Below are 25,295 nucleotides of genomic sequence, written 5' to 3'. Positions count from 1 at the left end.
AATGTGTATTTTATATCCTTACAGAATATAAATTGCATTTTATAAGTAAAAAAAAAATTGTTGCTCGCATAACTTCTGCTGTTTTATCTAACCACAATAATTAATTTCGATGCAAGGACAGTTTACGTGCACAGACACAAAAGAATCTATGTAATTGTTGTTGTTATTTCGTATTCACAGAACATTCTTCAGCATGATCAAAGACAAGAGCTTCCTCTTATAATTAATAAGTGCGTAAATTATTTAGCAATAATAGAAACATGATTTGTACAACCTCGAATATATAGTGAAGTGATATTTTATTTGTTTTTGTGTCGCGTTTTTTTCATTCTTTTTTCTTTTTTTCTTTTTTTTTGGGGGGGGAGGGAAAATATGTTTTCTGGCGTTATATAATGAATCTGTATTTTTTTTAATTTTTGCTTCTACGTCGCTCTGTTTCACAGATCAACAACTTTCGAATAAAACCTGAATTAATGACAATTTCAGTTTTGCTATAATTACTGCTTACTTTTAAGTAAAAGACAGGAGAATAACTATGAGGAACAAGAATGTTCCGTAGGTTACCCGGCCCCTTTGTATATTCATAATCAGTTTCTAGGCGGTTCACCGCTTCCGCTTTCTAGGGGAATCTAGAAAGACACTGATCGCATACGCAGACAAAGCGATGGAAATGAGGTAATACCCTACAGGTATGCAACACGCCTAACCTACAAGTAATGTGGTTACGATCTTAACTGACCAAAGCTACTACAGAAACTATCACAGCCTATGCATGTTTACGATAGTCTACAGTAACCCAAGTTGTTTTAGAACTCTATTCATGCCTCGTCCGACCTGTGCCGAAATGCTTTATTTTTCTTTTATTTTTTTTCTAAACTCTTTGCTATCTGGACTTTCCATTTCCGTCTCTTTGATTCTTGGACAGGCCCTGCATATACCATAAATTTGGAAGTAGTAGATGTTGACAGGGAGGTGCGGTCCCTTTGTTAGTGACGCTCACCCCACAGTGTCTTGGTTTGCAATATTTAGTGATTGAAACTTTTACAATAAAATTATGTTCAACTAGAGTACTTTTACTTCCTTCCACCCTGAAATTTAGTTACACTTCTAGAACTCTCTTCTATTTTTTTTTTCCATTGCTTCTTCGATAAACAGGTTGAGCAAGAGAGGCGAAAGGCTGCATCCCCGTCTCACACCCTTGTTAATCATAGCACTCTAGTCGCGGTCTTCCATTCCTTTCTATCCCTCTTGATTTCTGTACGTTGCACTATAGACACACAAGACAATATCCGAGTGCGTTCAGTAAGTAATGCACCAGTTTTTTTTTCTGTTGACCAATTTCAGTTGAAGAAACGCTTAACTTATGTGGGATATCGTGCATTACTCCCGCATCAACCACCATAGTTTAATGAAGATCCGATGAGTGGCGACACAGAGTGTAGCCTTCAAAATGACATCCCTAGCGGATTGTCGCTCCAATTACAGAGCTGTCATTGAGTTTCTTTTGGAGGGAAACCAGAGCCTTGCCGATATTCATAGGCGCTTGCAGAATGTCCACGGAGACCTGGTAGTGAACAAAAACACGGTGAGTCGTTGGGCGAGGCATCTGTCATCATCGCAACAAGGTGGCGCAGACCTGTTCGATCTCCCTCGTGCCGGCCGGCTGCACACAGCAGTGTTGCAACGTGCGGACACTCTCATTCAAGGTGTTCAATGGATCACAATCTAACACCTAGCTGCTCAATTGGACGTCTCTGTTGCTACATTCATTCGTCAGATGGGGTATTCAAAAGTGTGTGCACGCGGGTTTCCTCGCCACCTAACAGAAAACCTGAAAGAGGGACGAATGATGAACCGTATGGAATTGCTTGCGCGTTATACGGCTGATCGTGACAATTTTTTGTCGAACGTTGTCACAGGCGATGACACAGGGGTTCAGTAAGTCGAAACGGAAACAGAGTAGCACCAAATGGTTCAATTGACTCTGAGCACCATGGGACTTAACATCTGAGGTCATCAGTCCCCTAGACTTAGAACTATCTGAACTAACCTAATGAGATCACATACATCCATGCCCGAGGCACGACTCGAACCTGCGACCGAAGCAGCAGCGCGGTTTTTGACTGAAGCGCTTAGAACCATTCGGCCACAATGACCGGCAGCGCCACACCACGTACACTCCTGGAAATGGAAAAAAGAACACATTGACACCGGTGTGTCAGACCCACCATACTTGCTCCGGACACTGCGAGAGGGCTGTACAACCAATGATCACACGCACGGCACAGCGGACACACCAGGAACCGCGGTGTTGGCCGTCGAATGGCGCTAGCTGCGCAGCATTTGTGCACCGCCGCCGTCAGTGTCAGCCAGTTTGCCGTGGCATACGGAGCTCCATCGCAGTCTTTAACACTGGTAGCATGCCGCGACAGCGTGGACGTGAACCGTATGTGCAGTTGACGGACTTTGAGCGAGGGCGTATAGTGGGCATGCGGGAGGACGGGTGGACGTACCGCCGAATTGCTCAACACGTGGGGCGTGAGGTCTCCACAGTACATCGATGTTGTCGCCAGTGGTCGGCGGAAGGTGCACGTGCCCGTCGACCTGGGACCGGACCGCAGCGACGCACGGATGCACGCCAAGACCGTATGATCCTACGCAGTGCCGTAGAGGACCGCACCGCCACTTCCCAGCAAATTAGGGACACTGTTGCTCCTGAGGTATCGGCGAGGACCATTCACAACCGTCTCCATGAAGCTGGGCTACGGTCCCGCACACCGTTAGGCCGTCTTCCGCTCACGCCCCAACATCGTGCAGCCCGCCTCCAGTGGTGTCGCGACAGGCGTGAATGGATGGACGAATGGAGACGTGTCGTCTTCAGCGATGAGAGTCGCTTCTGCCTTGGTGCCAATGATGGTCGTATGCGTGTTTGGCGCCGTGCAGGTGAGCGCCACAATCAGGACTGCATACGACCGAGGCACACAGGGCCAACACCCGGCATCATGGTGTGGGGAGCGATCTCCTACACTGGCCGTACACCACTGGTGATCGTCGAGGGGACACTGAATAGTGCACGGTACATCCAAACCGTCATCGAACCCATCGTTCTACCATTCATAGACCGGCAAGGGAACTTGCTGTTCCAACAGGACAATGCACGTCCGCATGTATCCCGTGCCACCCAACGTGCTCTAGAAGGTGTAAGTCAACTATCCTGGCCAGCAAGATCTCCGGATCTGTCCCCCATTGAGCATGTTTGGGACTGGATGAAGCGTCGTCTCACGCGGTCTGCACGTCCAGCACGAACGCTGGTCCAACTGAGGCGCCAGGTGGAAATGGCATGGCAAGCCGTTCCACAGGACTACATCCAGCATCTCTACGATCGTCTCCATGGGAGAATAGCAGCCTGCATTGCTGCGAAAGGTGGAAATACACTGTACTAGTGCCGACATTGTGCATGCTCTGTTGCCTGTGTCTATGTGCCTGTGGTTCTGTCAGTGTGATCATGTGATGTATCTGACCCCAGGAATGTGTCAATAAAGTTTCCCCTTCCTGGGACAATGAATTCACGGTGTTCTTATTTCAATTTCCAGGAGTGTATTAAATACAAACTAAGTCTCAAACCTTGAGAAAATCCTGTTGATACTAACAAAAACAACCAGGATAAATGTCATTGATTAATACTCTTGGAGTCGGAGAAACAGGATATAAACTTTAAAAATGGTTATTCACATTTGATTCCATGCGTAAGACTTCTTTTGCTTGACAACTGCTCATTAGAACATGATTTTGTAGATTTACTTTCGTGTCTTCTATTTTTCAGACTTGACTTGCATAATCAAAATTCAATAAAATCAGCTTTCTAAGCTACATTTTTTGAGTTGTTTGTGTGTAGTGTGCCGGCCGCTGTGGGCGAACGGTTCTAGGCGCTTCAGCCCGGAACTGCCCTGCTGCTACGGTCGCAGGTTCGAATCCTGCCTCCGACAAGGATGTGTGTGATATCCTAAGGTTAGATAGGTTTAAGTAGTTCTAAGTCTAGGGGACTGATGACCTTAGATGTTAAGTCCCATAGTGCTCAGAGCCACTTGAACCATTTTTTTGTGTGAAGTGTAAGTGTGGCCAGCATTCAAAGAGATGAATGTGGAGAATCTCCCAAAACAACCTCAAAGTGATCAGGATAGCCGACTCTTTGCGCATAGGACTGAACGAAGACCATACCATCTGTTATCCGGATTCAGATATTATTGTGAAGCGAAAGCAACTGGTCTGCTGAATTCTTAATTCTATAGCCACGTCTTCAGTTGTGTTGCACTCAGTGGAGTTTGAGATGGTCCTAGTTCCTCGGATTCTTCATTTTTTTGTCTCCTCACCCTAAGAAAATGGAATTTTTTTCTTTTTAGTTAACTCATTTGGAGCATCAGATGAAGTGAAGATGAACACATCTGCCTTATTGCAAAACCATATTTTTCAGACCTTACGACAATCGCTCTATGATTGTAAAACAGAATGTAGTATCGACTAGCTGTGATGAGTCTTCTTTCAGTACAGACAGATCACAAACCAGTGTTGTGATTAAGTCGTGCAGTGATATGAGAGGGTGCCCTTGTGGAAACTGGTATGGAGTCTTGTCAGGTATAGGCTTACTGAAGCCATATTTATTTTGTTCTGGGACAGGCGCCGGACTCCAAGCAATATCATGTTGGAATGCTCCCTTTCCGCAGTGAAATAAGAGCTGTACGAGGAAGTGTCAGAAAATATAATGGCGACCCTATTCTGGCAATGTTCTCTAAATCTTGACATTGGCAATGACTGACGACTGTCCTGAAACCGCCGGCCGCGGTGGTCTCGCGGTTCTAGGAGCGCAGTCCGGAACCGTGCGACTGCTACGGTCGCAGGTTCGAATCCTGCCTCGGGCATGGATGTGTGTGATGTCCTTAGGTTAGTTAGGTTTAAGTAGTTCTAAGTTCTAGGGGACTAATGACCACAGCAGTTGAGTCCCATAGTGCTCAGAGCCATTTGAACCATTTTTTGTCCTGAAACCATTATAGCCCAAAGGAGAAAGAAGCATTTTCATTGGCCAGGCTAACAACCAAACAAACCCAGATTATATGCGAGGGTGAGTCAAATGAAAACCTTAAATTTGTAATAACACATCGAAATTTCGCGCCGTTATACTGTAAGTTGGTAAGCGTGCTACAAACAGCATGCGGAATGGCCTGTAGGTGGCAGCATAGTGCAGATGCACACATACCGTCGCCCCACTTGCGACTTGCACCAGGGAAGAACAGCGTTCTGTTATTCGATTTTTGCGTAGTGAAGGTGTGAAACCTATTGAAATTCATCGACGGATGAAGGTTCAGTACGATGACGCATGTTTGTCGCAGCAGCAAGTCTACGAATGGAGTAGTAAGTTCGCAAATGGTGTGACTTCGGTGGGAGACGCTCCTCGTCCAGGTCAGGGACAACGAGTTGTGACTCCACAGAACATTGCAGCAGTTGAGGCCATATTGAAGCAAAACCGCCGAGTGACACTGAATGACATTGCAGCATGTTTACAGATTAGTCATGGGTCAGCACATCACGTTGTGCATGATGTGCCCCAGTTTCACTAAGTGTCTGCAAGATGGGTGCCACGGCAGCTGACTCCTGAAATGAGAGAACGACGTGTTGATGCTTGTGAAGAAATTCTTCTGCGCTTTGAACGAGAAGGTGATGGCTTCCTTGCAAGAATCGTTACTGGGGACGGAACCTGGGTTCACTTCCACCAACCGGAAACGAAGAGAGCGAGCAAGGAATGGCGCCATTCCTCATAATCAAAACCAAACAAGTTTCGAACAGAACCATCAACAGGGAAGGTTATGCAGACTCTCTTTTGGGACGAAAAAAGCCTCATTTTGGACCATTACATGTCTAGAGGGACCACTGTCGCCAGTGCATCATACACAGATCTCCCAAAAAATCATCTGCGGCCTGCAATCAAATCAAAGCGACGTGGACTGCTGTCAGCAGGTGTCCTTTTGCAACATGACAATGCAAGACCCCACACTGCTCGTACAACAGTTGCAACAATCACAGACCTGCATTTTGAGTGCCTTCCTCGTCCACCATACTCACAAGACCTTGCCCCAAGTGATTTCCATATGTTTGGACCACTCAAAGACGCAGTGGGAGGAAAGTAGTTTCATTCTGATGTAGAGGTACGACTTGCGGTGCATGAGTGGTTGCGCGGACTACCAAAAGAATTTTTTCCTAAAGGAATTTCTGCACTTAATAAGCGCTGGAGGACTTGCATTGAGTGTGGGGGAGATTATGTTGAAAAGTGATACAGCTTTGAACCACTTATGCACAATAAATAATATTTAAAAAAACATTTAAGGTTTTCATTTGACTCACCCTCGTTTATGTACATCTACATCATACTTCGAAAGCCATCTAACGGTGTGTGACGGAGAGTACTTCTGATACTCCTTCCCTGTTCCACTAGCAAATGATGCTTAGGAAGAATGATTGCCGGAAAGCCTCTCTATTAGTTCTTATTGCTCGAATTTTCTAGTCGTGGACATTTCTTGATATGTATGTCGGAGGAAATAATACGTTGTCGGTCTCACCCCGGGAAGCGTTCGCTCGAAATTTCAATAATAACCCTCTCCGTGATGCACTACGCCTGTCTTGTAACATCTGCCATTGGAGTTTGTAGAGCATCTTTGTAAAGCTCCAGCGCCGACTAAACGAACCCCTCACGAAACGTGCCGATCTTCGTTGGACCTTCTCTACCTCTCTACCAGTTCTACCTGTTAAGGATCCCATATTGATGAACAATAGTCAAGAACCAGTCGAACAAGAGCCTTGTAAACCACTTCCTTCGTGGAAGAGTTACATTTCCTTAAGATCCTTCCTTTGAATCAATCTGACATTTGGCCGGCCGGTGTGGCCGTGCGGTTCTAGGCGCTTGAGTCTGGAACCGCGTGACCGTTACGGTCGCAGGTTCGAATCCTGCATGGGACATGGATGTGTGTGATGTTCTTAGGTTAGTTAGGTTTAAGTAGTTCTAAGTTCTAGGGGACTGATGGCCACAGATGTTAAATCCCATAGTGCTCAGAGCCATTTGAACCATCTGAAACAATCTGACATTTACGTTTCATAGTATTTGTTTTATGTGGTCATTCCACGTAAGGTCGCTCTGGATAGTTATTCTTGGATATTTTACGGTAGATACTGATTCCAGCAATTTGCCATGAAAATTGTAGCTGTGCAGTAGTGGAATTTTTTTCTATGTATGGACAATATGTTACATTTATTTACGTTCAGGGTCAACTGCCAGAGTCAGCCTTACTTTCTTACAGACAAACGTACCATCTGCGAACTTTCTATTAGACCATTTGTATACATTGGCAACAGTTACGATCCTATCACACTTTCATGAGCTACACCGGAAATTACCTTTACTGCTGGCGATTTTGTTCGGTTAAGAGCGAACTGTTGAGTTCTAACTGAAAGGAAGTATTGAATCCTATCTCAAATCTGAGCCGATAATCGGTAAGCTCGCAATTTTATTCACTAAACGTCGGTTTGGGACGGCCAAGGAAGACGGAATCTAGCTGAGCGCCGTTGTTTAGAGCACTATGGACCTCGTGCAAGATCTCTATTTGCGGAATCCACGTTGATTTCTATAGCGCAGATTTTCATTCTCCAAAATCGTCATAACTCTTGAATCATTGTTATGAGCTGCCATATAGTACAATTATATTTAATCATTTCTAGAAATTTGTGAGAATTCTGTAATGAATAAAAAATCTGTGCTCCAGATTCCAGGAGGGGACAACTGACCCTCTTGCACCCCTGGCGGATGCCTACCGTAGGCGCACTGACTGTTAACCTCCGTAACCTAACTGACTGCGCTCACTGTAGCTCTGTGTCAACAGGTGACAGACCTGAACAACTGCTACAGATCTGTCCAATGAGTATACAAGATGACTCACCTAAAATTTCACTGCAGATATTCCGGTAATGGGAAGTGCTATTGATGTGCGGTCTTCAAAGAATGGTAGTCAAGTGTTCGCATTGTTACCCGATAAACAGAGTCTAATAATATTTAGAAAGCGTATTTTTTGTGCAAACAAACACTTTTTTTTTTAAATGCAACAATTCCAATTGACATCAACAGACTAAAAGTAGGGTAAAATACAATGCCAGTGGTGTTTCTTTCAGGATGCTAATGCGAGTCCTTTATGAGGTACACTACTTGCCATTAAAATTGCTACACCACGAAGATGACGTGCTACAGACGCGAAATTTAACCGACAGGAAGGAGGTGCTGTGATATGCAAATGATTAGCTTTTCAGGACATTCACACAAGGTTGGCACCGGTGGCGACACCTACAACGTGCTGACATGAGGAAAGTTTCCAACCGATTTCTCATACACAAACTGCAGTTGACCGGCGTTGCCTGGTGAAGCGTTGTCGTGATGCCTCGTGTAAGGAGCAGAAATGCGTACCATCACGTTTCCTACTTTGATAAAGGTCGGATTGTAGCCTATCGCGATTGCGGTTTATCGTATCGCGACATTGCTACTCGCGTTGGTCGAGATCCAATGACTGTTAGCAAAACATGGAATCGGTGGGTTCAGGAGGGTAATACGGAACGCCGTGCTGGATCACAACGGCCTCGTATCACTAGCAGTCGAGATGACAGGCATCTTATCCGCATGGCTGTAACGGATCGTGCAGCCACGTCTCGATCCCTGAGTCAACAGATGGGGACGTTTGCAAGACAACAACCATCTGCACGAACAGTTCGACGACGTTTGCAGCAGCATGGACTATCAGCTCGGAGACCATGGCTGTGGTTACCCTTGACGCTGCATCATAGACACGAGCGCCTGCGATGGTGAACTCAACGACGAACCTGGGTACACGAATGGCAAAACGTCATTTTTTCGGATGAATCAAGGTTCTGTTTACAGCATCATGATGGTCGCATCCGTGTTTAGCGACTTCGCGGTGAACGCACATTGGAAACGTGTATTCGTCATCGCCATACTGGCGTATCACCCGGCGTGATGGTATGGGGTGCCATTGGTTACACGTCTCGGTCACCTCTTGTTCGCATTGACCGCACTTTGAACAGTGGACGTTACATTTCAGATGTGTTACGAACAGTGGCTCTACCCTTCATTCGATCCCTGCGAAACCCTACATTTCAGCAGGATAATGCACGACCGCATGTTGCAGGTCCTGTACGGGCCTTTCGGGACACAGAAAATGTTCGACTGCTGCCCTGGCCAGCACATTCTCCAGATCTCTCACTAATTGAAAACGTTTGGTCAACGGTGGCCGAGCAACTGGCTCGTCACAATACGCCAGTCACTACTCTTGATGAACTGTGGTATCGTGTTGAAGCTGCATGGGCAGCTGTACCTGTACACGCCATCCAAGCTCTGTTTGACTCAATGCCCAGGCGTATGAAGGCCGTTATTACGGCCAGATGTGGTTGTTCTTGGTACTGATTTCTCAGGATCTATGCACCCAAATTGAGTGAAAATGTAATCACATGTCAGTTCTAGTATAATATATTTGTCCAATGAAAATCCGTTTATCATCTGCATTTCTTCTTGGTGTAGCAATTTTAATGACCAGTAGCGTATTTTGAAAAGTTTCCACACCGACAGTTGTTTGTGTCATTCAACCGACATAGTTGCTAAGTGCAATGTTGTTACGTTTGCATACAGTGTGCTTGTATGTTCCTTGAGTGCATTGCGACCTGCTATTCAGTCAGTGTGTGACATTCCAAGCAGCAGGTCGCGAGTGGACGATGGGATTCACCATTGCAGGAAAGCCAACATGCTCATAGTGTATGGAGAGTGTAGGGCGAATACAGCCCATTCTTGTACGATGTATACGGCGGGATATCCCAGTAGATGTCAACCATCTCGGCAATTATTTATCTACGACGTCAACCAGTTACTTGAAAGTGGTAGTGTAAAACGTAGACAACGTCAAAGAAGGAAACAAGTGGCGACAGAAAAGCAGGAGATTAACACTGCTGTTGCAGTTGAACCGCGCGTTAGCTCCATAGAGAAAAAATCTCTGGAGTGAGCATTGCGTTCTGCGCATGTTGTCAACATTAAACCAGAATTTTCACGTGATCTCGGGACTTCGCTGTGCCTGTGTGCTTTCTGCAGCGTTTGAAGTTTATAATACCAAGAGTTTTTGTTGTGTTTCACCGTTTGTTGATAGTGTAATAGCGATGGTGAATTACGTTGTTGCTACGGATGGTTCAAATGATTCAAATGGCTCTGAGCACTATGGGACTCAACTGCTGAGGTCATTAGTCCCCTAGAACTTAGAACTAGTTAAACCTAACTAACCTAAGGACATCACACACATCCATGCCCGAGGCAGGATTCGAACCTGCGACCGTAGCGGTCTCGCGGTTCCAGACTGCAGCGTCAGAACCGCGCGGCCTGCTACGGATGGAAAGAAAAATATGTGAAAGGAAGGATTGTAACTTTTCATGGGTACATTCCATATAGCTCTAATTATAGTTTTCATTTTAGTAAGAGACACTGTACACGTTTAAAGATTTCGAGACGCATTATAATTAAGACTTGATTCTGTAGACCTATTTTTCTACGATTTTATGACTATATACTAGATATTACGGCACGTACAAAAGCTTACAAACAATCGCTTCCTCTCGTAAATTTGCTAGTGGAACAGGAAAGGGAAAGGTTAGTTGTTTCAGTAAATACTATCCTCCATGCATTTATCAGTGACTTGTCGATTATCTATATAGATTACTCAGTCTACTATTTATTTAATAAACTGGGAGCAAGTACTTAAAATGCGTTAAATAAAAACCTCAAAGTGCCACCAGTAAGAAAAATTCTGCTTTAGGTCGCAAAAATGAGAAAATAAATAAGCAGAAATACAAGAAAAAAAGGACGAATTAGCAGGGATATAATCGCAAATGTGTGGCAAATTCGGTGTTTTTCGGACACTTGCAAAAGTACTAGCGTACTGACAAGTCGTTTTGCAGTACTATCACTACAAAAATGTACGTCAGGGTCTGCAATACTATAAAGTGCCGTATAATACCGAAAACTACCAAAAATCGAGTGCATCTGAACTATGACACCTATCGCAAAGAAGCAGAATGTAATATCACTTGCCCTTAAAAGTTACGTAGCTGGTTTATTCCCGGTATCAAATGGATACTGTTAAAATGTCTTCGCAACATATATAAATAATCCACGACACGTACGAAAAAAATCCGTCTGTACTAGAGATGTAGTGACATTCTAAATATACAGGGTGCTATACGAACAAACACACGACGTCCCAAGATCACGTGACTAGGCCGGCAATGTATGTTGACAACACAAAATCTGTTCTACATCTACATCTACATTTATACTCCGCAAGCCACCCAACGGTGTGTGGCGGAGGGCACTTTACGTGCCACTGTCGTTACCTCCCTTTCCTGTTCCAGTCGCGTATGGTTCGCGGGAAGAACGACTGTCTGAAAGCCTCCGTGCGCGCTCTAATCTCTCTAATTTTACATTCGTGATCTCCTCGGGAGGTATAAGTAGGGGGAAGCAATATATTCGATACCTCATCCAGAAACGCACCCTCTCGAAACCTGGCGAGCAAGCTACACCGCGATGCAGAGCGCCTCTCTTGCAGAGTCTGCCACTTGAGTGTATTAAACATCTCCGTAATGCTATCACGGTTACCAAATAACCCTGTGACGAAACGCGCCGCTCTTCTTTGGATCTTCTCTATCTCCTCCGTCAACCCAATCTGGTACGGATCCCACACTGATGAGCAATACTCAATTATAGGTCGAACGAGTGTTTTGTAAGCCACCTTCTTTGTTGATGGACTAGATTTTCTAAGCACTCTCCCAATGAACCTCAACCTGGTACCCGCCTTACCAACAATTAATTTTATATGATCATTCCACTTCAAATCGTTCCGCACGCATACTCCCAGATATTTTACAGAAGTAACTGCTGCCAGTGTTTGTTCCGCTATCATATAATCATACAATAAAGGATCCTTCTTTCTATGTATTCGCAATACATTACATTTGTCTATGTTAAGGGACAGTTGCCACTCCCTGCACCAAGTGCCTATCCGCTGCAGATCTTCCTGCATTTCGCTACCATTTTCTAACGCTGCAACTTCTCTGTATACTACAGCATCATCCGCGAAAAGCCGCATAGAACTTCCGACACTATCTACTAGGTCATTTATATATATTGTGAAAAGCAATCGTCCCATAACACTCCCCTGTGGCACGCCAGAGGTTACTTTAACGTCTGTTGACGTCTCTCCATTGATAACAACATGCTGTGTTCTGTTTGCTAAAAACTCTTCAATCCAGCCACACAGCTGGTCTGATATTCCGTAGGCTTTTACTTTGTTTATCAGGCGACAGTGCGGAACTGTATCGAACGCCTTCCGGAAGTCAAGAAAAATAGCATCTACCTGTGAGCCGGTATCTAATATTTTCTGGGTCTCGTGAACAAATTGAGCGAGTTTTGTCTCACACGATCGCTGTTTACGGAATCCATGTTGATTCCTACAGAGTAGATTCTGGGTTTCCAAAAACGACATGATACTCGAGCAAAAAACATGTTCTAAAATTCTACAACAGATCGACGTCAGAGATATAGGTCTATAGTTTTGCGCATCTGCTCGACGACCCTTCTTGAAGACTGGGACTACCTGTGCTCTTTTCCAATCATTTGGAACCCTCCGTTCCTCTAGAGACTTGCGGTACACGGCTGTTAGAAGGGGGGCAAGTTCTTTCGCGTACTCTGTGTAGAGTCGAATTGGTATCCCGTCAGGTCCAGTGGACTTTCCTCTGTTGAGTGATTCCAGTTGCTTTTCTATTCCTTGGACACATGTTCTGCGCATGTGAGTGCTCACTCCAGAGATATTTACTCTATGGTTAGCTCCCACGCTTTCGCACGAGGAACTGACATGAGACAGGCATATGTTACATCCCTATATACATACCAGGCATATGTTACATTACTATCACGTCTCTCTCCATCAAGACCTGCAGAGAAACGATTTTGAGAAGCGTGTTAACTTATGCGCATGGGCGTTATGACAGGGTTCTCGAGATGTATCATATATCTTGTTTGGCGATGAAGCCCCATCACGGCCAGGTAAACCGCCGAAACATGCACCATTGGTATGTTGAAAATCCTCGTTGGATTCGTCAGGTGGAACGCCAGGGTCCATGTAAACATGTGGTGTGGCATATGAACCATCAGCTCGTAGGCCACTTCTTCATAGACTGTACACTGAATGGGCCCAAGTATCGCAGCCTCCTAACACACCGTCTTCCACGGATGCTAGAAGTCGTTTCTCTGCAGACTAGGAGGAACCTGTCGTACTAACATGATGGATGTCCCACCCACAGTGCACGAAGTACGACAGCGTGTCTTCATGAATTGTTTCCAAATCATAGCGTGTAGGCTTTCACGGCCGGCGTCTTCAGTACTTAAAACTTCCAGGCTAAGAGGCCGTGGTCCAATAGTAGAAATACTCCTCCCTGACGTTTCGTTGCCACCTGCGGGCAACATCATCTGAGGTGAGTCTACGACTGGCTGCTAGGCCGTGGAGGTCCTGTTTATATAGAGTGCGTAGAGGGCGCCACCACTCGTCACGTGTTGTCAACAGTAAAACTATCTCTGGCTGGCGTCATTACTCTCGATCGAAGGGAATCGATTGTCACATCTTTGGTACAAAGTCGATCGCCATATCTTACCTAATTTCAAGCCTTCTTCTTTCCTGTTAAAATTATTGTGGTGTTTAAAAATTTCTACAGCCTCTCTATACATACGTGCATAATAATGCACTTCTGGTGTGCATAAGATTCCGTGTAGTTGTGGGAAGGTTTACATTGGAACCACAAAAAAGGAAGTATCAATACTCGCCTAACTGAACATAAAAGGAACTGTCGACTGGGACACACAGACAAATCGGCTGTAACGGAACATGTTTTGAAACGGGTGATCATGAAATAAAATTTAGTGAGACGAGCGTGTTAGCTAAGACATCGCATTATTATGCACGTATGTGTAGAGAGGCTGTAGAGATTTTTAAACACCACAATAATTTTAACAGGAAAGAAGAAGGCTTGAAATTAAATAAGATATGGCGATCGACTTTGTACCAAAGATGTGACAATCGATTACCTTCGATCGAGAGTAATGACGCCAGCCAGAGATATTTTTACTGTTGACAACACGTGACGAGTGGTGGTGCCCTCTACGCGCTCTATATAAGCAGGACCTCCACGGCCTAGCAGCCAGTCGTAGACTTACCTCAGATGATGTTGCCCGCAGCTGGCAACGAAACGTCAGGGAGAAGTATTTCTACTATTGGACCACGGCCTCTTAGCCTGGAAGTTTTAATTACTGTTTCCAAATCGTCTGATGGGATGCAGGGTAACTGTACATTGGCTGTCTGGTTTCCCAATTTTGACGCTTGTAGACTTTTTTCTGTGGGGGAAGCTGTCTACAAGGACATACCTACTACACCCGATGATATGCTGCGGTGTATTACTGCAGCCTGCTCGGACATCTCCTCTGACAAGCTAGCAAGTGTGCAGCTGTCATTCCATATCAGACTTGAAGCGTGTATCGCCGCTGACGGTGGTCATTTTGGACACAAACTGTGATGGTCAATTGTCTCGTTACTGGTCAGAACTCACATAACAAGTATATGAGCTTGTGTTGTTCTTTAGTGTGTGCTATCACAGGTATTGTACAAGTGTCAGACTGGGGACTTTTCAAAACATGGTATCTCATAAACGACTGGCAGTAGAATCCTGCAATAAATACCACACACATTCTAATTTACCCTACTTTTAGTTTGTTAGTGTCAATAGGCATTGTTCCAATTAAAAAAATGTATGTTTGCACAGAAACTACATTCTCCAAGTGTTATTGCAATCTGTTGACTGGGAAACAATATCGAGCCCCTGACTACCAACCCATTCTCAAAAAAACCACACACCAACGGCAATTTCCATTTCTGCAGTACTTACTGTGTAAGGTTTACACTACAGGCCATTAAAATTGCTACACCAAGAAGAAATGCAGATGATAAACGGGTATTCATTCGACAAATATATTATACTAGAACTGACATGTGATTACATTTTCACGCAATTTGGGTGCATAGATCCTGAGGAATCAGTACCCAGAACAACCACCTCTGGCCGTAATAACTGCCTTCATACGCCTGGGCATTGAGTCAATAGGAGCTTGGATGGCGTGTACAGGTACAGCTGCCCATGCAGCTTCAACATGATACCACAGTTCATCAAGAGTAGTGACGCGTATAGTGACGAGCCAGTTGCTCGGCCACCACTGACCAGACGTTTTCAGTTGGTTAGATATCTGGAGAATGTGCTGGCCAAGGCAGAAGTCGAACATTTTCTGTATCCAGAACGGCCTGTACAAGACCTACAACATGTGGTCGTGCATTATCCTGCTGAAATGCACTGTTTCGCTGGGATCGAATGAAGGGTGCAGCCACGGGTCGTAACACATCTGAAATGTAACGTCCACTGTTCAAAGTGCCGTCAGTGCGAACAAGAGGTGACCGAGACGTGTAACCAATGCCACCCCACACCATCACGCCGGGTGATACGCCAGTATGGCGATGACGAATACACGCTTCCAATGTGCGTTCACCGCGATGTCGCCAAACACGGATGCGACCATCATGATGCTGTAAACAGAACTTGGCTTAACCCAAAAAAATGACGTTTTGCCATTCGTGCACCCAGGTTCGTCGTTGAGTACAGCATTGCAGGCACTCCCGTCTGTGATGCAGCGTCAAGGGTAACTACAGCCATGGTCTCCGAGCTGATAGTCCATGCTGCTGAAAACGTCGTCGAACTGTTCGTGCAGATAGTTGATGTCTTGCAGACGTCCCCATCTGTTGACTCTGGGATCGAGACGTGGCTGCACGATCCGTTACAGCCACGCGGATAAGATGCCTGTCATCTCGACTGCTAGTGATACGAGGCCGTTGGGATCCAGCACGGCGTTCCGTATTACCCTCCTAAACCTACCGATTCCATATTCTGCTAACAGTCATTGGATCTCGACCAACGCGAGCAGCAATGTCGAGATACGATAAACCGCAATCGCGATAGGCTACAATCCGACCTTTAGCAAAGTCGGAAACGTGATGGTACGCATTTCTCCTCCTTACACGAGGCTTCACAACATCGTTTCACCAGGCAACGCCGGTCAACTGCAGTTTGTGTATGAGAAATCGGTTGGAAACTTTCCTAATGTCAGCAAGATGTAGGCGTCGCCACCGGCGCCTACCTTTGCTCAGAAAAGGTAATCATTTGCATATCACAGCATCTTCTTCCTGACGGTTAAATTTCGCGTCTGTAGAACGCCATCTTCGTGGTGTAGCAATTTTAATGGCCAGTAGTGTAGGTGATTCAGCCAGTATGTGTTGCCATTAGTTCACGTGCACACCAACCAAACTACAGTGGGCCTCTCACAAGACAATACTGAGGTAGTTCCACTGGGGAAGTGTATACGTGTGAGACTTTCACCAAACCGCAGTCTTGGGTATGTTACTGAGATACCACCTCTTTGCGGGACGTGGAGACCTGACTGCCGAGGCAGTGAGGCTGTTGGCAACATAGGAGAGCACGGCGCCGCCGTGATGGCAGGTTTCACTAACGACGTGCCGGTGTGGGCTGTGATCCTGGCTGCAAAGTCGTCGCCTGCTATCGACCCGGGTCTCGCTCGCCGCGCTCCCCGATTGATCGCACGTTAGTGCGCATTAATTACGCCGCTCGTCCATTGTCGCCCGTGTCGGCGCGCCATCTCTAATTTCGAGCACGTGTGCCGGGGATTATCGCAAGTAATTGCTTTATTTGCGCCGTGCTTTGGCGCACAGTGCGTACCAGCTGGTCCCCCCACCACCGCGACCCTGGCACGCTCCATATAATTAGCCCGTCGCCCGGATGGCGGCGCGCGGATCGCCGTCGGCAGCTGTCCGGTGCAGGATTACGAAGTAATTTCGAAAGAGGCGCGCGTTTTAATATTCAAACAGCGGCAGCAGCCGGCGTGATTAGCTGCGACCAGCTTCCGGACACGCGAATCGTTTCGGGACGTTCGGCCGCACTGACTCACGGTGCGAGCGGCCGATTCGTAGTGAATTGGTTCCGATCCGGTCCACGATTTTTGCTTCGAACGGGTTTCATTCTGCGTGCTCGTCGGGGATTCTTCTGTTTTATTGTCAGCAGGTGGTAACTGCGTTTCGCTTGGAAACATCGTACCAATCGGGATACACAGCACAGATTCACAAGCGTTTGGCATGCAATGGAGTCACAGTTATCTATTTAAAAGCGTGAAGGAACAGACGATTGGAATGTCAGGTGTCTTTGTTTTTTACGGCTGGCTGAAGAAATTAGCTTCTTCGTGAAATATCTGCAGCACATAAACACCATGTTGCTCTGACACAGAAAGTGTCTCAATTTTCACATGACAACGCTGCTCTACATGGCATGGGTTACTTTGTCAGTCCTCAACTGTTACTGGCAAACTATGATACATGAAACATTCTTGTTTTATTTTGTGTCTTAACTCTCGCAATACCAGGGTAGAAGGGGGAGGGGGGGAAATATCGTAGTCTAGTGACGTACTTTTTGAAAAAATATTTATTGTGTTAATGAAGTCTTCTATTGGGTACCATAAATGTTTTAAACTTTTTAGTTAAAGTTTGAATAATTCTGCCATTTGACTGTACAAGCTTCGTTATTTTATTCTGCTAGTATAGTTTCGTCCTTAAGCTATTAGCAAGTACAACCGTGCTGGTTATAACTGGTTACTGCAACTTTCATAGTATATTTTCAGACTTCGTCCACTGCACGTGTAGGGACTATATTGTTGTATATTCTGTGGCTCAATTGTTCTGTGGCTATGGCATGTGTCCTAACCGTCTGCCATATATTTCTACGATTTTGACTAGGACACCCAGTTCAGTCGATCTCGATGACGACTTCATTAAAACAAAGTCTAATTATACTCAACGTGGTTGTACTTGATAATGGCTTAAGGCCAACATCATGGTAGCAATATAAAATAAAGAAGCTCGTACAGTCGAATGGCGCAAACATCATTCAAACATTATTACATAATTGTGGCCTAAAAATATGAAATGATCATTTTCAGTTAAAACCCAGCAGTAAATGTGACTTTTCAAAATGAAAGTCATATTCAATATTCTCAACGCTACTTACACATCAATAGCTACTTAAAAATTATCGTGTGAGTAAAAGTGAACAATAGATAATGAAATTTGATTTTTTTAAATTTTTTGTGGTGATCACAAAGTAGCCCCCTCGGTAACACGTTACTGAAAGTGCATTCGTACCGGTAAGACAGTGCTGAAAGAAATTTTCAAGTTCTGAACCTTACTTACACACCAGTGCCTCTTTAAAGATTATGTTGTAGATTTAAGTCAACAACAATTAATAAATTTTGTTTTTTTCATTAATTTTTTTAGGGTAGGCATGAAGTCCCCTCCCCCCTACTTGGTAATACACGTAATTGCAAATACGGTGGTATTGCGAAAGTTAAAGCCACAGCTGTAATCTTCTGTCCTTTCCCGCTATGTGTTTAATGGAATGTCCTCACTATTCCCCACGACAGAAGGAGAACTTTTTGCGTGCTAGCTCACACAACAAGACGTCATTGGTTCACGTCGATGCACCAAAAAAATCAGCGAGCTAAGCGATTCTTAGCAGTCTACTGCTGCGTTATTTAAAACGTCAACTACAATTTTGTACAATATTATATAAATAGTACAAAACAACACACATAATGATGACGAACTTAATAGTTACCATCTAGTTACGTTTACAACTAATTACGTCGATCAAAGTTCTAACGTGATGATGCTATTGAATCAATCCTCTTGGTTTCTGAACAAAAAATCAGACGTTACATGTATCGTTGCGTGAGCAGCTACAAATCATGATCTCATATTTAACATTTATATTTTTACTTTTAGTAAATACTCAACGAATCTAACATTATATCTATGTAGATCGGCCCGCTTTGCGTTTGTAACGAGACTCGTACGAACTATCTAGTTATTCTTTTTCATACGTCATTGTCGCAATGAACACTAGGCTGACAACTAGGGCTGTTGATAAAGTATCGGTATATCTACATTTCCCCATAAAATATCGACATATGTCGGCGGTATTTTGTTCTCCCATCTATCGATATCTCGACATCAAAACTGGAATACTGAGTGCCGATAATTTTATTTTATATCAAATTTTTTTCGCAATTTTCGTAAATATTTGAAACTGTTCCTTTGAAATAGTAGCAGAACATAATTTTACTTTCACTGTGTGAAGGAGTCTTACTACTTTTTCAGCTTTCATCACATCCAGTCTTTCACTTTGACTGTGTGAAGCAAGTGGCACAAAAGAAGCATGTCAACTTCACTGGGTGGGTGGGGGATGGCGTTATAAGCGGAATAACGAGATGTCCGATGTGAAGAAATAGCATATCAGATGCGTTAAAAAACAATTTTTAACGCAACTAGTGTGTTATTTCTCCACATGGGCGTCCTTCGAGAACAGTTGCTGAAAATGATGAACAAAAGTCTAAATGACGATATTGGTATTTGCGGCGAGTGGAGACGTGTGAGGGGAAATTCTGACGTAATCGGCGCTAGACGCTACCAAGGTAAACTGCAGTGTTTAGCTCCACCACGCAATTTTCCTATATCAGAGTGAAAAGAGGTTTATTTCGACATATAGCCAGTGACAAATCAAGAAAATAAGCTATGAGAGGTTAACTGGAGTAAAATATTGCATGAAACTGCACCGTATACACGGTTGTTAATTAACAACACAACAGCCGACCAAAAAATTATTGTAAAACAAGCTTTTCATCTGCAAAAACTCCGGCTATTAACTTACAAATTTTCAAATTAAGTGTTCTTCTTTCAACTCTTGCTCTAAGGGGGATAGGCAGGCTGCTAACTTGTTGATATACAGAAAATCTAAAATTAAATCAGTACTTAAAATACAACACTAAGACTGGCAGTATATTTACAATGTGCAGCCTATACTTTTATATGCCGATAAGTAGATATTTTTTCCTTCAATAAATCGATACTACGCGTCGATATATCGAGTGCCGATATTGTTATGATTTAAACATCGTTACATTGGGTTCCCGATATTTTTTAAAAATATCAGCAATCCTACTGACAACTAGTATCGAATGCTTTACACCGGTTCCCAGTCTGTCTACAAAGACATATTAAGTCATGCCAAAGTTTGTGTTCACGAGTGATGAATCTGTTGTAATAAATGAAGATATTATTACTTGAAGATGGATGTAGATCACGCAAAACTGGTAGTAGGCGTAGCGTTCATTGCAACTGTCGCAGAAAAAATAGAAATACACAACATTATCTCTAGCATACTGCACCCATATAAGCTCAATGACACAATACCCATCGAAACTGATAGTGTGCTTAAATACAGTCCCTCATATCTCTCTTCAACAACATATCTTCTCTTTTGTCCAACAACACAGCAGAAAAACTCATTCCCATCAGAGAAAATACACCAGCACCGAGCTGCATTTTCTAACTCCTTCTGCGTATCAGGGATCAGAGTATGGAATGATGTCTCTCCACTTAATACATCAGGGATCCATTACATACAGGAGGCAGCTACATCTGCAGCGGACGCTGTGTGGAGTCGAATGGGCGATATATATATATATATATATATATATATATATATATATATATATATATATTTTAACGCTGGGAAGTGTAAAAACGGGAGATCAGACTAAAAGGAGAAAGGTCGAACGCAGAAAGAGAGTAACCTAGGAAAAATTGGCATTATAGTTTTAAATTGTTGTAACTTTGTTGGAAAAGAAATGGAGCTGAGAGATCTCATAGGAATCTCCGAAGTAGTAACCGTTGTAGGCTCTGAAAGCTGGCTAAAGCCAGAGATAAATTCACCCCAGGTTCTTACTAAGGACCTGACAGTGTTCAGATAGGACAGATTACACTCACTTGGTGGTGGCGTGTTTCTTGCCGCTAGAAGTAGTCTATCGTGCAGTGAAACTGAAGTAGGTAGATGCTATTATTAGTATGGGCAGAGTTTGTACTCGACAACCTAAAACGTTAAAGATTGGTCACTTTTACCGACCCGCACCGTTCCCTCATCTCGGATTCAAGGAAAAAATTTGAGTTTCATTTCGAAATGGTACCCGACTCATACTATTATAGTTCTAGGTGGCCTTAATCGACCTTCTATATTGGCGAAAACATGTGTTTAAAGTCGGTGGTAGACATAAATCATCCTCTGGAATTTTATTGAAAGCATTTTCTTAAAATTATTTTGAGCAGTCAGAAGTCCACATGAACTGCAAAAGGCTGCGACAAAATACTAAACATTTTGGCAACAAACAATCCTGAGTAAACTGATAGGGTCACACGAGTGAAGGAATTGATGACGATAAGTTCGTTGTAGCTAGACTGAATACCGCACCATCCAAATTTAATATATCCATTTAAAAAAGGTTTAAAATTTCACTCGGCAGCGTCCTAAGAGACAGTCTAGGTTAATTTAAAATTAAGGTAAGCATAGACCAGATGCAGCTAAAATTCAAAGGAATACTACTGGTGACAGTACTGACAAATTCGTACGCAGTAAATCAACAAGAGACGGAACAGAAAATAAAATAGGGCAACACGCTGCTGCAGAAGCAACGAAAAAGGCATGACGGATTTAAAAGAATGCAAAAGATTGATGACGTCTTACGGAAGACCGAAATTTAGGGCATACTTTAATGCAACATGCTTTTAATAGTTTCCACAATGGAACTATGTGTACACATCTGGCAGAAAATCCAAAGAGATCTAGTCGTACGTAAAGTACAGTGATGGCCACACACAGCCAATACCGTCCACTGCATTATAGCAATTCTACCGCCACTAACGCAGTGTTACTAAACACAACTTGCCGTAATTCTTCCACAAAAGAAAATGCAGCAAACATTCCAGAATTCAAATCAAAAAGCAGATGCTAAGATGAATAAGTTAGAGGTACATATTGTCAGTGTTGTGAAGAAGCTTAAGTCACCTGATAAAGGCAAGTCTTCAAATCGACGGTAAAAGAATATACCACAATTTTGTTGACTTCTGTTACGGTGGAATTATTTAGCGGCAGCGTAGGCTGTGCAATGGAATAGCTAGGAGTTGTGGGGGCATATATGCTCAGATTATACCAATACAGAAGAAAGACAATAAAAGTACTCCGCTCTATAATAGACCATATCAGTGACATCTATTAGCAGCAAGATGTTGGAACATATACTGTGTTCGAACGTCATGAAATGCCTCGAAGAAAATGGTTTAGTGACACATAGTCGGCACAGATTCACAATATATCTTTCTTATGAAACACAACTGCTCTTTATTCATGCGAAACAACGAGTGTTTCCCAAAGGGTATAACTTGATTCCATGTCTCTAGATTTCAGGAGGCTTTTGACACCGCTCCTCACAAGCGGCTTGTAATCCCATTGTGTGCCTATAGAATATCGTCTCAGTAGTGCTACTAGATTCGTGATTTCCTATGAGAAAGGACGCAGTTTGTGAAGGCATTGCTAATTACGCATATAAATTTTTTTCATGATTTTCTTTGGATTTCTATTCTTTTTCTTTTGTTCATATGGGCATTTCTAATTGTGGTTATGCAACATTCTACTGTGGTTTTTAAATGTAAAGATGTAATTGTGATTATTTCGTTTGCCAATGGATAAATATGTTTCTTGCTTTGTACCTGTGGTAAAGTTTCTAAAGTTCTCTTTTGGAATATTATTAATTGTGAAAAATGCAGTCAATAACATTTATAAAGGTTTATGTAATTTACAATGACGATATAACATCTATAGACAGGGGACAGCGATAGTGATATCGAGAGTTGAAAGGTTGTTGCGTAGTAGAGGGGATGGTGGATGGCGTGTCTGTGAAGCGTGCGCGGGAAAAATAGTACTGTGTTCCATGAAAAGCATACGTAATTGTATGGACGGTGATACCGAACTATCAGATTGTTAATTCTCTTTACCACTGCGGTATGTAATGCCATCGCCAGCGAACTTTAAGAGCAAATAAACCGGATTGTGAAAGTGCCGCTAACATTACTTTGTTGTGGCCGACACGAACTGTGCCTTTATTCGAATGAACTTTGCTGGAATTGGTTTTGGGTGGTGGAACTGTTGTATATCACATTCTATCAAGCCATGAAAGTGAAGACTAATTAACTGTGCAATATACACTGCTGGCCACCGTAAATGCAACACCCTGAAGGAAGCATCCGAATCAAGTGAAATTTACACCATGAGTTTGCAGTGATGAGATATGCAACTGATTAGAATTTCAGCGCAGACGCACATCACGCGCGCCTGTGGCGCCACCTCATAGCGCCATTTAAGGCTTGGCGATTTCGACGAGTGTACGTTCGACACGTGTGTTTACCTTGTGGTTGTTTCACAAGACGATCAGTTATGCCTCGTAGACAACAGCGAACATCTTTTGATCAAGTATCCGAGTTCGACAGAGGAAGGATAGTGGCTTACCGAGATTGTGGATTATCATACAGAGAAATCGCTAGTCGTGTTGGACGAAACCAAACAACTGTAATGCGGATATGTGACCGTTGGATGCAGGAGGGTACGACGGACCGACGTGGTCGATCGCATTCACCTCGGTGCACCACTGCACGTGCTGATAGGCAAATTGTGCGCATGGCAGTGACGGATCGCTCAGTGACATCCCGAACCATAGCACAGCACATTGCGTCTGTAACGCATCATCCAGTGTCTGCGCGTACCATTCGACGCCGTTTACAGCAGAGTGGTCTGTCCGCAAGACGTCCATTGCTTCGTCTACCATTGACGCAGAACCACAGACGTCTCCGTCGCCAATGGTGTGATGACAGACGGATGTGGACGGCAGAATGAAATGACGTTGTCTTTACTGACGAGGCACGCTTCTGTCTGCAGCACCACGATGGTCGGATTTGAGTGTGGAGACACCGTGGAGAGAGGATGCTGGACAGCTGCATTATGCACCGCCACACTGGTCTTGCACCGGGTATTATGGTATGGGGCGGTATTGGATATTACTCTCGCACGCCTCTAGTACGCATTGCCAGTACTTTAAATAGCCGGCGCTACATATCCGAGGTGCTGGAGCCAGTTGTCCTTCCTTACCTTCAGGGCTCGGCCACAGCCATATTTCAACAGGATAATGCGCGACCAGACGTGGCACGCATTGTCCAAAAGTTCTTCGTCAATAACCAGATTGAATTGCTTCCCTGGCCGGCTCGCTCTCCGGATCTTTCGCCGATAGAAAACATGTGGTCCATGGTTGCTCAACGAGTGACCCAGATTACATCCCCAGCTGCCACACCAGATGATCTTTGGGAACGTGTGGAAGCTGCTTGGGCTGCTGTACCCCAGGAACACATCCAACGTCTCTTTGACTCAATGCCGAGACGTGTGGCAGCGGTGATCTCCAACAATGGCGGCTGCTCTGGCTACTGATTCTGGCAGGAACCACATGTCACAGACGTCTGTAAACGTAATCATTTGATACTTGGTCAATATGTTATCTACAAAATAAATTTTGTTGTGCTACCTCTTGTCTTTCTTGGTGTTGCATTTACGGTGGCCAGCAGTGTAAATGGCTTTCAGTGACGTTGTCGAAGTTTGAAATGCGAGAATAGAGTGGACATTGTTTACGGTGTGCTTCATATACATGAACAATTCTATGAACTGTGTATTTGTGGCTAAGACTATATGAATGTGACGAACCGTGTAATTATGGACGATAGCGTCACGGACAGTGCATAAGGTGTAAAAACGAGCGATGTCTACGTCATGTACTTTGAAAGAGAGGACATGTCAACAACGTTCGTATACTGGCGTCTTGTGGTTTGTTAATCACCACGGGGTTAATGATACAGCTGTGCCGGAACTTTGTTTGCGTTTCGCCGGAGAAGATTAACCAGCGGAACTGTCTGTATCCTGCTCTCATCATCGTAACCCGCCGACATCGTGCTGCCTAACGCAACGCTTCGTATGCAACAAAAAGTTAAGGGACTTCGCTGAACGCTATCCCTGACCTAGAAACTTTCTTTCTCTATTAAAAGTATAAGAATTACAGACTATATTTAATTAAA

This window comes from Schistocerca nitens, chromosome 5, assembly GCF_023898315.1.
Source record: "Schistocerca nitens isolate TAMUIC-IGC-003100 chromosome 5, iqSchNite1.1, whole genome shotgun sequence".
In the NCBI taxonomy this organism is placed as follows: Eukaryota; Metazoa; Arthropoda; class Insecta; order Orthoptera; family Acrididae; genus Schistocerca; species Schistocerca nitens.
This window is presented reverse-complemented; position numbering follows the sequence as displayed.